Genomic DNA, 11,126 nt, shown 5'->3' on the forward strand with positions numbered 1-11,126 from the left:
GAGACCGGCGACAAGGACGACCACGTGCCCTGGGAGTGGGAAGGTCCAGATGGGCCTGGTGGAAGTCTGAGAGGTATCATCTCTGTTGACCCACAATCTCTCCTCGGGACCGTACCACTTCCTAGTCTACAAGGTATTGGAGGTTGCCGCCTTGCCGCCAGGAGTCAAGAATTTCATAGACTCTGAAGATGTTGTCGGGGATGATCTCGGACAGAGGCAGAGGAGGGGGTGTCTCGTGCTCTGTGGATGGAGTGAGAAAAGGATTAACATATGGCTTTAGCAGGGAGACATGGAAGGTAGGTGATATGCGGTAACTGTCAGGCAAGTGCAATTGGTAGGTGACTTTGTTGATTTGACGTGTGATAGGGAAAGGACCTATATAAAGGGGACTCAGCTTCTTACTGGACAGTCGGAGGCGGATGTCCCGGGTGGACAACCAGGTCTCGAGGTTGGTAGATGGGAGTATTGGAACGACGCGCGTCTGCGTTGTCCCGTGTGAGTCCCATACCTTCTCGCTCTCCTGGAACCAGTAATCTACCGCTGGGACTTCGGAGAGCTCCACAGACCAGGGGAATAGTGGTCGCTGGAAGTCAAGCACACACTGGAAGGGAGTCAGGCCAGTGGTGTCTTGCCGTAAGGAGTTCTGGGTGTATTCAGCCCAAAGTAGGAACTGGCTCCAGGTGTCCTGGTGTTCGTGGCAGTAGGCCTAGAGATACCGCCCGATCTCCTGGATCTTCTGTTTGGTCTGGCCATTCGTCTGAGGATGGTATCCCGATGACAAGCTGATGGAGACTCCTAGCAGCTGAAAGAATCTTCACCAGACCCTGGAGATGAACTGAGGCCCCTGATCTGACACTATGTCCTCCGGGAGTCCAAAGTTTCAGAACACATGTTGAAATAAGGCTTCTGCGGCTTCGAGTGTGGTAGGGAGACCGCGTTCACTACCACAACGATTGTGGTGTATCCTTTTGACGGTGGCAGAACGGTGGCGAGGTGGATGCCTAGGTGGGACCAGAGTCAGCGAGGAATGGGCAGTGACACCAGCTTGCCCTCAGGCAGACGACGAGGTATTGAGGTGATGGTGCAGACCGAACATCCCTTGGCACAATAAGCAACATCCCGGGCCATGTTGGGCCACCTCGCAACTCCTCCAGAGAGGCTGGGACCAGAAGAAGTGGGTAGGCAAACTTCACCATTTGCTCATTGAGTGCCCGGTAGTCGATGCAGGGTCTCAGACCCCCATCATTCTTGGCCACAAGCATATTTCTGGTTCCGAGGACGTGAACAGCTCCGAGTAGAACGTCACGTGTTGTCATCTCGAAATTACGGTAATTATGGTATGGCGCGAACGCAGCATATCTTTTTGAATGAGATGTGAGCACATTAATGAAGCGGGATCATTTTCAGCGATTAAAACCTTGTTTTACTCTCTTCTTTTCACAAAGATATCGTGTGGCTTCAAAAGACTTGGAATGCAACACAACATGTTTGTAATGCTTTTATACTGCTTGTTTATGGTCAGTTTTTGCAATAAATTCCTGTGACTGTACTTGTATTTGCCTGTGTTTTATATTGTTCAGAAGTGGGTAGGTTTGGGGTCAGAGTGGGTTTAGGTGCTCCAGTCGAAGTATACATTTATATAAAATTATTTATTTTTACAAATGCATGCAAACCATTAAATTAAGACAAACAACTGAACACAATGGAGGATCCTGCACGTCAAAAATGACGCTAGGGGTAGCTTGAGCATCAAAATGCGACGCCAAAGGGGTCCTGACCAACCATTGATATGTGACGACTTGGAAGTGAGAACGTGTTGACCTTTGAGCTATTTCAGAGAACTGCTTTATCATTGGTTGATCTATATTCACTTCATTAGTGAAAGTCAAGGTTCACTTGAACAATTCATAGCAAGTTTAGAAAAAATCTAATACAAATGTATAGAAAATATGCTTGACAGTTTATGACAACTAGATCAAAAATTTAGCATTTACTGTAACGACTTATACAATGAGCTAATGACTTGATGTTTTGAGGGGAAATAGCACAGAGAAGTATAATACATTTTGTACCAAAGCAAACCCATAGTGTTTCCACTTGGATAATTGTGTGCTCAAACTTTTCAGACTTGAGGAATGCTAGTGCTTTCTAAATGGCCACACGGTGTAAGCACTGATAAATGTAGAGATTTGTGTATACAGTTTTGCAGTAACAGTTCATCAAATGGGTGTGCTTTTTAAAAAATAGCATTATGGTTTTGAAATTTTAGTTCAAAAGCCTGGTTATAGTTTTTTAGCAATTGAGAAAAACTGTATTGCTCATTAAAACTGACATTTAACAAAAAGAGGCAGTGTGCTCTATGTCAATTGAGAAATGGCTATTGTCGCACTTTATAGTTGATCGCTATTATGTGCATAGACCACACCTATCAAGTATTTATTTATTTAGTTGTTTATTTAACAGAGAGAATGCAGATGCTCTACATACAGGCTTCTATGGCTAATTTGCAGCCCTGTCCCTGGTTATGTTTTTAAAGTAGGGTACGATGAGGCTAAAGGGGCCTTTTATTTTATTTTCCTCTTAACCACTAGATGGCACAAAAACGTGGCATAGCACTTTACAAAACATTGTTTTTTCAATAAGAATATGTAAAAGTATGGTATTTGGGGTAAAAAGCGCCCCTGCTGTTGGGGCAAAAGGCACAATAATTTACATGACAATTAATGGATGGCTGACTTTTCCATTTGTTGACCTGACGTGGTTAGATTCAGATAATAAATATAATTTATTATGTTGGGTTTCCATCCTAGAGATAATCACCATGTTTAAAATAAAACCATCATATTTAAAAACATGATATTAATCATATCATATAATAAAATATTATTTATTGTAATTTTGTAAATATGTATTAAAATATTATGGGATCTCCTTCAAAACTTTCAGAATCTTTACTTTTTAAAATGATTTTGTTTCTATATTTTAAAATATATATTTTTATATTAACATGTTTTAATGACAGTTTATTTATTGAACAAAAAATTATTATTTTATCTATATAAACGTGTACGAACTTTGCTGAAGTGATTGTTTTGAACAAGTATTAACTTACACATTATTAAAAAACATTATTATAGCTAAATTATTTATATCAATATTGTGTGCCTTTTGCCTCATGATGGGGAGCCCCCCATGTCACCTCTTACATTTACAAGATTTTTAAACAAAATAAACCACTTCTATAGTTTATTTTTTTAACAAAATCTGTTGCTCCATAAATACAAATGTATATATTTTTTTCTGCAATCAAACATTAAATTAGCTATTTTTTTCTTAAGGTGTGCCTTTAGTCCCGTTGTACCCTACAATTTAAAATTCTGTGACTTCTGGGTCCAAATCAGATGACATGAGAAAACAACAAACGATGCTAATTATACACTCACAATGTGATATAATACAACCAAAACAATTATTAGTCTACCCTTTAACTCCATACCAAAATCCCAGATAGCAAGATAATGAAAATATAAATAAATATAAAAATAATTTGTGTTTGGGATGCCATGAGCATGGAAGTTGTAGAAAACGTTTAGCTTAAGGGTCATTCTATATTTAGGGGTACATTTCAGGTTAGCCAAGAAGTCAGAAAATCAGTGTACATTTTTAATAAATAAACTAGGTGGTTGAATAATGTATCCTCCTAATGTGCTAAATGTATTATTTGGCTGTCACGTATCTGGTCCTGCTACGAGAATCAAAGTCTTCTGTCTCAAAGTCAGAGTCGTCCAGTTCCTCTGGGGTCCTGATCATAAGCACCGCCTTCCTGATATCCCTCACGCCATCATATACCAGACGAGAGGCATCAATGAACTCGTTCTCATCCACTGGCAGGCTTGGGTTGGCACTGAGAGCCTCCACGGCTGCCTCTACCAAGTACCAGAAGTCTCAAGGAATGCAAAATCTCAACATGCCCGCCGTCTCCTGGAGGATGAAAGCTCCCGAGAAAAAGCCGCTGGTCAAACGCGAAAAGCAGAAGACTTTGATTCTCGTAGCAGGACCAGATACGTGACATTGGCAAGCTTAAGCTGTAATGACTTTTTAAATATTTTAATGAAAATTAACATTTTGTTCAGTATTCTGTCAACTGTGTTACAGACAAATGCTGTTTCAGATGAAACATGAATGATGTACCACATGTCTGAAAGCAAAATTATTTGAAGGTTTTTGAGTCTATTCACCAAGGTTTTTGACGTTATCTCTCTAACCAATTTGAAAATATGAATTTGGTGCTTCATAATGGGCATTCTGCGGAATGCTACTATGAGTGATGACATTTTTATTTCATATAAATCCAAGGTATGCTGAATTTACTATTATTCTACATCCTTACCAACGACATCTATGTCCAGACATATCCTCATCTTTTTTTCTGATGGTTTAGTTCACATTTAAAAGATGTATGACATAAAAAACACACATAACACAGTTGACAGAAAAATAACACGGTTGACATGAGTAACACAGTTGACAGGACACATTAGAAGAAAAATAGAAAACATTCTTTAGGATAAGAACTTTATTCAACAAATGCAAGTACAAGTAATTAATCAAAGTTAAGGTATAAAAAGATTAGGTTGACATTACACTGAAATAATTGTGATGAAATGTTACATTACAGTGAAATGGTTAAAACTTAAAAAAGAATTCTTTGTTGTTAATCTACTACAAGTGTCTATTATAATTATTATTATTATAATCATATTTTTATAAAGGTAAATTAAGTTTTATAATGCATCATGACGCTTCAAGTTGTAGGGACTTACAATACAATAACATAACATAACACTGTAATAGAAATAAACAGAACTAAAAATATGTCAAACCTTTTGTATAGGTTTAATGGTGCGTTCACACCGGACGCGAATGAAGCGGCAAGCGCAAGTGATTTACATGTTAAGTCAATGCAAAAACACGAATAGCCATCCTGCGGCGCGAATGAAGTGGCGCGCATTGAGCGTTTCAAGCGTTTGCTGCGCTATTCGCCCGAGTTGAAAAATCTGAATTTGGCGCGAGTAAACTCAAATGTTCAAGCGTTCAACTACGCGCAAATAGTGCGTTATATTCGCGAACGCACCTTAAGTCAGTCATGAGGAATTCTGAATGCTTTATAATTAGGGCTGTAACAGTAATGTGTTTTTTATCAACAGCACTCAGAGTGAGCATAAATTGACAATGAATTTCCAACAATGTCAACCGTGTTAATCCTCGTCAACTGTGTTACAGCTGATGGGTAACACAGTTGAAAGGTAACACAGTTGACATTTCGGCCGTTTTAGGGCCTTGTGCAAACAGTTAGCAGTTGAACTAGTTAGCACATGAACTTGATTAATTTATGTTTTTATGTTCTTTCTCTACATATTTAAAAATATACTGTGTCATGCAAGTTCGCCAAAATCTGTTAATAACACAGTTGACAGTGAATTAATCTACTCTCTGTGCAGACAACAATATAGATAAAATGCTGAAGAGGAGATGTTATGACTCACCACCCTGTCTTCAAATTTCCCTCCAAAAAAGGAATATGCATCACATGATGTTGGACATGTGACTTTGGAATAAACCATTGCTGATTTATAGAGGGTTTTAGGAGTAACACAGTTGACACTGATTTCTCAGACATCTACAAAATGGATGATTTAATGTAGATGCTATAAGGAAAATATTTTAAAAACACCTTTCTCATAAATTAATGAATATTTTGAATGAATATTTATTAAAATATATATATATATATATAAACTTTATAAAGAGCTATCTATCTATAAAGAGCAAAACTGTAACGCAAGACTCGACGACAGTGTGGTAGATCCAATCACGAGCTTTATTTAGGCAGATCGTGGTCAGACAGGCAGGGTCAAAAACCAGCAAACAGTAATATGTAGGCAAGACAAAAACGTAATCCAGTAAACAGGCAGAACGTCAAAATCCAGTGAGCAGTTCAAAAGTAACAAATAAACAAGGCAAAAACTATGGCAAGGAAACAGAACAAAACTATGGCAAAACTATGACAAGAAACCAAACCGTGAAAATAATAAAAAAGGGCAATGAAACAAGAGAAACGCTTAGTAGATTCCGCACAGCAAAACAATACTTCGCGAGGGCCTGTTTGGCATGGCCCTGCTTAAATGGCGGCCAAACAGGAAGTAACCATAGAGGCAGCAGAGGGAGCAGCAACAGTCAGTGTGAGTAAGGGCTCCCTCTGCTGGCCTGGCGTTACAAAAACCTTACATTTATTAATTCGGACAGCACAAAAACAGCTAATTCCAGTGTGGAACATGCCATTTTCACAAAATAAAAGATAGGATAAATTGGATTTTTATATTAAATTAATTAGAAATGCCCCTTGATATAAAAATGATCATTGTTTGAAGTGAAAAGTTAGTGAAAATTAGTAAAAATGATAATAGAGTTCCATGGACATGACATGTAAATGTTTAATATGAATAAACAGAGGTCATAAACGACTGTTGAGACAATATTCTCAAGTGAAATTAGTTAAACTTGAAACAGGAAACAGCATTTGTTGGTGCATTCATTGGACGCATTATGTCACCACTTAAGCAGATAAACATAACAAAAATCTAAGACTGTTTAAAACCATCAGTGTTCACAAACCTGTTTTTGTTTGAACCATTTTTTGATATTTTTCAGAAACAATGTTCAACTCTTTTAAGATTAGGTGACAAACTGTTCCAGAGCAGTGTTCCTTTAACTGAAAATGTGGGTTGAGCAAATTTATTTTTGTAAAATGTTACAATGATGGCATCTGATTGATTTCTTGTCATTTTTTTAAAGTCCCCCTGTAGTCAGAAAACATTTGATCATCAAAATAACATATTTAAATGTTTTTCTTGTGAGAAAATCATTTTCTCATTAAAACAGCTTGAATGTAACTCTACCCAACACCCCACCCCACCACCCCCGTCTTGCCTCATTTACTATACGCGGATCTATGAATATGCAAATTAGCGCCGCATGGACTCACTCACACCAGCCAGAGCCTGCTGATCGGTCCACTAACTGAACTTAACTGTAGTAAACACAATATAATGGCGATACACGGATAATGGCTGATAAAACTGTTTTTACTAGCGGACAACTTCAATGGATAATGTAACATTCGTTAAAGTTACTTACTTGATGATGTTGCGTCCGCAAAATGCCACAAAGGCTAGAATGCAGCCTAGATAGTGATTTCTGCCCACAAGCATCTCTTAAGTGCAGACGCCAATGTGGGAGAGGTGCTTCTGACTCCAGGTAACTTTGACACTGTTGCCACGGGTGTTTATTCAAGTTAACAATCAGCGATTAGCGGTTGCTCTATTTATTTTTTGATTTTGTGCTGGTAATCCTATTGGTATATTTTGCATGCTAATGATATGAATCTATCCAGTGACATGATTGGCTATTGAATTTTGTGACGTAGCAAAAACTGCATTTCTGGGACAGCCTTTGGAAAAACCACAGTTTTAAGGAGAAAATACGAAGCAATGGTGTAATTAATAGATAAACACCACATAAACAAATAAACAACATAAACTAGATTTTTACTACAGGGAGACTTTAAGGTTTGTTTATACATGGATCTAACAGGTTTGGTCAACTGAGAGACCTGACTCCAGACAATCACGCAATAAGACATATGTGAGATAACCATTGCATGTGTATATTACTTAGCTGCTTTAAAAGATAAATATGGTCTGATCATATAAATGTCACGATCAGGCTGGTTGAGGAGTGGAGAAATGGAGAGGAGAACCGGAGTAGATGAACAAATAAAGATTTATTAAAACAAAACACTGAAACTAATACAAACAAACAAAAACCGGGAGCAAGCAATGATCAGAAGGAACAATACAAACGGAAGTAACATATGCATTGACGGACAAATGGGGAGTGCAAACACAGACTCTTAAAAATACTGAAACGGGGGCGTGGTCACAAACAAGATAACGAGGGGGAAATACAAATATGGGCATGACTGAACTAACTAAACATAAACCAAAAGGGTGAGACAAGGACTAAACCATCTTAGCTAGAAACATAGGGGAAAAAACACTTGGGAAACAGAACAGAACAGGACAAGACATAGACAAAATCCTGACATTACCCCCCCCCCCTCCCCCAAAGGCGCGTCTCGCGCCTAATAACATCCATAGGGGAGGGAGGGTGGGCGCCCTGGAGACCGCTAGGTAGGGATACAGGGGACACAGGATACATGCACTCAAAAAAGTCAACTAGCCACTTGTTTGATTTGCAAAATACAAATATGTCTGATTAATACGATTATAACGAGTTTACTTCTGTTAAATGATTGATTCTTGTTAGTTGTAACTAAATTAAGAAATAATCAAATGAATTAGATCAGCACTTGTTGATTCAATGAGCCCGAGTCGCTTCATATCAACAACTCTCTCTGATGAGTCACTGCGCATGCGCAGTACTGCGACGGAATCACGTGGGTACAGACGGCTGGAAGCGCCAGCGGTTTGAACTGCTGCGTTTAAACGTTCTTCATCCTTGATATTGAGGGTAAGTACTTTATTGATATAATGTTCCAGTTTGCACTTAGTAACATGGGATAATAAGGAATTACACACTGTAGCGATGTTTCAAAGTAGGCTTATGTAAATTCCGTTGTCTTTGTCGATACAAGTTTCACCCTAACGTTAATATATCCGCTACAATTTGTGCATTTCTGACACAATTCAATGCTAACCACGCCTATTAACTAATAACTATTAACTACATAACCTACGTTAAACCTGAAGTCTACCCCAGCATTGGGAGAGGAAAGACTGCACAGTCGAACACACCATGCACTCGTTTTTCTGTTTGTAAGTTAATGTAATGCTATTTATACGCTTTACTTTTACGTAACTTGGTGTATGTTGAATCAGTATGCACTTCTCATCGCTCTTTTTAGTCTAGCTAACGTTTATAGAGCTTTTTTGTTTGTTTTTCTTGAGTTCCGAAATGTTACATATTGCTACCCAGCTTATTGAATACAGTTTGCAAAAATTGTCAAGTAAAATCTATAATGCAGTCGACCATATATATTAAATGTCCTAACAAATTGCAGTTAAAGTGATTGAATAGGTATGCATGGTTTTATTTGGGAAATATAGTATATAACTTATACACTTTGTTTGTTTTGTTTTTCACAGCAGAAAAAAAAATACATCGCATAGCTGTCCCCATCCTCTTCTGGTGTGAACCTCACCTTTACATGGTAAGTAGTTTTTTTTAAAACACTCACATACAGTAATGTATAACTAACTATCCTTGAATACTGAACTTTTCTTTCTCTTTCAGTGACGTGTATGTGGCAGTGCAGGAAGTGTTGCAAAGGAGAGTTGCAGGTACAAATTACTTAAGCATTATAAACTAAACATTGCTTTGGAAGCAGCAGTCATTATGTTTGTGTACAGTAGTCAACATTTGAAGTGGATTAAAACCTTTTTAATAAAACTGTATTAAGGTAGGATATGGGTAAGGTAAGGGACAGGTTTGGTGTTAAGGGTGGGTTTTTGACCTAAGGACAACTTTAAATTAACTTTTTTGTTGACTACTATATATTTAAATGATGCATGCACATTGAAGACATGGGCAGGACTTAAAACCCATGTGTATAGAGTTCACCTGTTACATTCTACACAGACAGTAACACGTTCAGTACTCTTAAGCTGTGCCGCCGCTGAAGTTGATGTAATCTTGTCTCCACCCTACAGGATGACACTGTACATTCCGTACCAGAGAAGCCTGTGTCATCAAGTCTCTGTGCATCTACTTGAATGAAGACCCTGAAAAACCAGTCAAGGCATATTTGGTGAGTTGATGAGAAAATTTCAAAAGCCATTCTGTACTTGGGTCATGTTTATCCTTGTTTGCTACAACACAAATGTGACATGAGAGAACACTTAACTTAAAATTGACCTGGACAAATTGTTCATTAATAGGAAACTACTGGTACACTTAGACAAAGTTCTTATGTGAATTGGTTGATGTACTAAACCAATAATTTTTTTATTCATAATGGTTGATCTCTCTTGGGGCCTAATTTACAAAACTTTGTGTAAAGCCCTACTAAATATATAAATTGATCTGAAATAATAATAAGAAATAAATTAAACAGCATCAGAAAACTATACTTGCGTGCTTTTTTTTTTTATTGGAGTGCTTTATATTCTATGGTGGTTATAATGTTTTAGCAGCCTCATTAATTTTAAATATGGTTGCCAGATAAATTATAACTTTATATATATATATATATATATATATATATATATATATATATATATATATATATATATATATATATATATATATAATGCACTGCAATAACACACCAGCACCCACTGTGACCTCAATAATAAACAGAAGAATTATCACTTTTCTGACAATTTTTAACTTAAAACTGAGAAATTATAACCTCTGATTCACATCAGAGCTCCTGTATTAGATTTAAGTTTACTTTACAGGTGTACATAATAAAGTGGCCAATAAGTGTATAAGCAATTCTTGTAATAATTATTTTTGTTTGTGATCTTTTATGTGTTTCGCCCCACAGGATTCAGACATCGAGTCAAAATGTACCATGGAGCAAACTGTGGCGGGAGTGTATGTCATACTGAAGGAGGGAACGCTTCCTAACAATGACGCACAGGACATTGGTGTCCTAACTGAAGGTGTGGAAGTCAGGCTTGTGCTGTTATTTGGACTGATATGCTGTTTGAATCCTGTTTTACAAACACTCAAATGGATTGGAGACTTAAAGTGCAGAAAGCAGTTTAAACTTATTTGTATGTGTATGTTAAAACTGAATAAAAAAATAAAAATGTTTAATTGTTTGCATGTTTTATGTGGTTATTCTGTAGATGTAATGTTTTGGTTCTTAGTTCTTTCACCTAAAACAAATCTAATTGAAACAACAAGATGTGTATTAAAGTACCAAAACTATACATGAACAAGACGTTAACTAGTAGATGTAACAAGGCAGAATTTTGTTGAATTGAAGTGCTTTTACTGACATATTTGACTAACACGATTCAAACATTTTGATTCAA

At 37.3% G+C, this 11,126-nt stretch overlaps 1 long non-coding RNA gene across 1 annotated transcript; it reads left to right on the plus strand.

The window, feature by feature from the left end:
• The first annotated feature begins 7,732 nt into the window (after window positions 1–7,732).
• Window positions 7,733–10,910, plus strand: LOC141298485 (uncharacterized). Its single transcript, XR_012341598.1, has 4 exons — window positions 7,733–9,292; window positions 9,376–9,422; window positions 9,792–9,889; window positions 10,631–10,910. It is a non-coding gene; the product is annotated as an uncharacterized lncRNA (long non-coding RNA).
• The last annotated feature ends 216 nt before the right edge of the window (window positions 10,911–11,126 follow it).

The sequence above is a fragment of the Garra rufa genome, chromosome 22 (genome assembly GCF_049309525.1).
Source record: "Garra rufa chromosome 22, GarRuf1.0, whole genome shotgun sequence".
Taxonomy (NCBI): domain Eukaryota; kingdom Metazoa; phylum Chordata; class Actinopteri; order Cypriniformes; family Cyprinidae; genus Garra; species Garra rufa.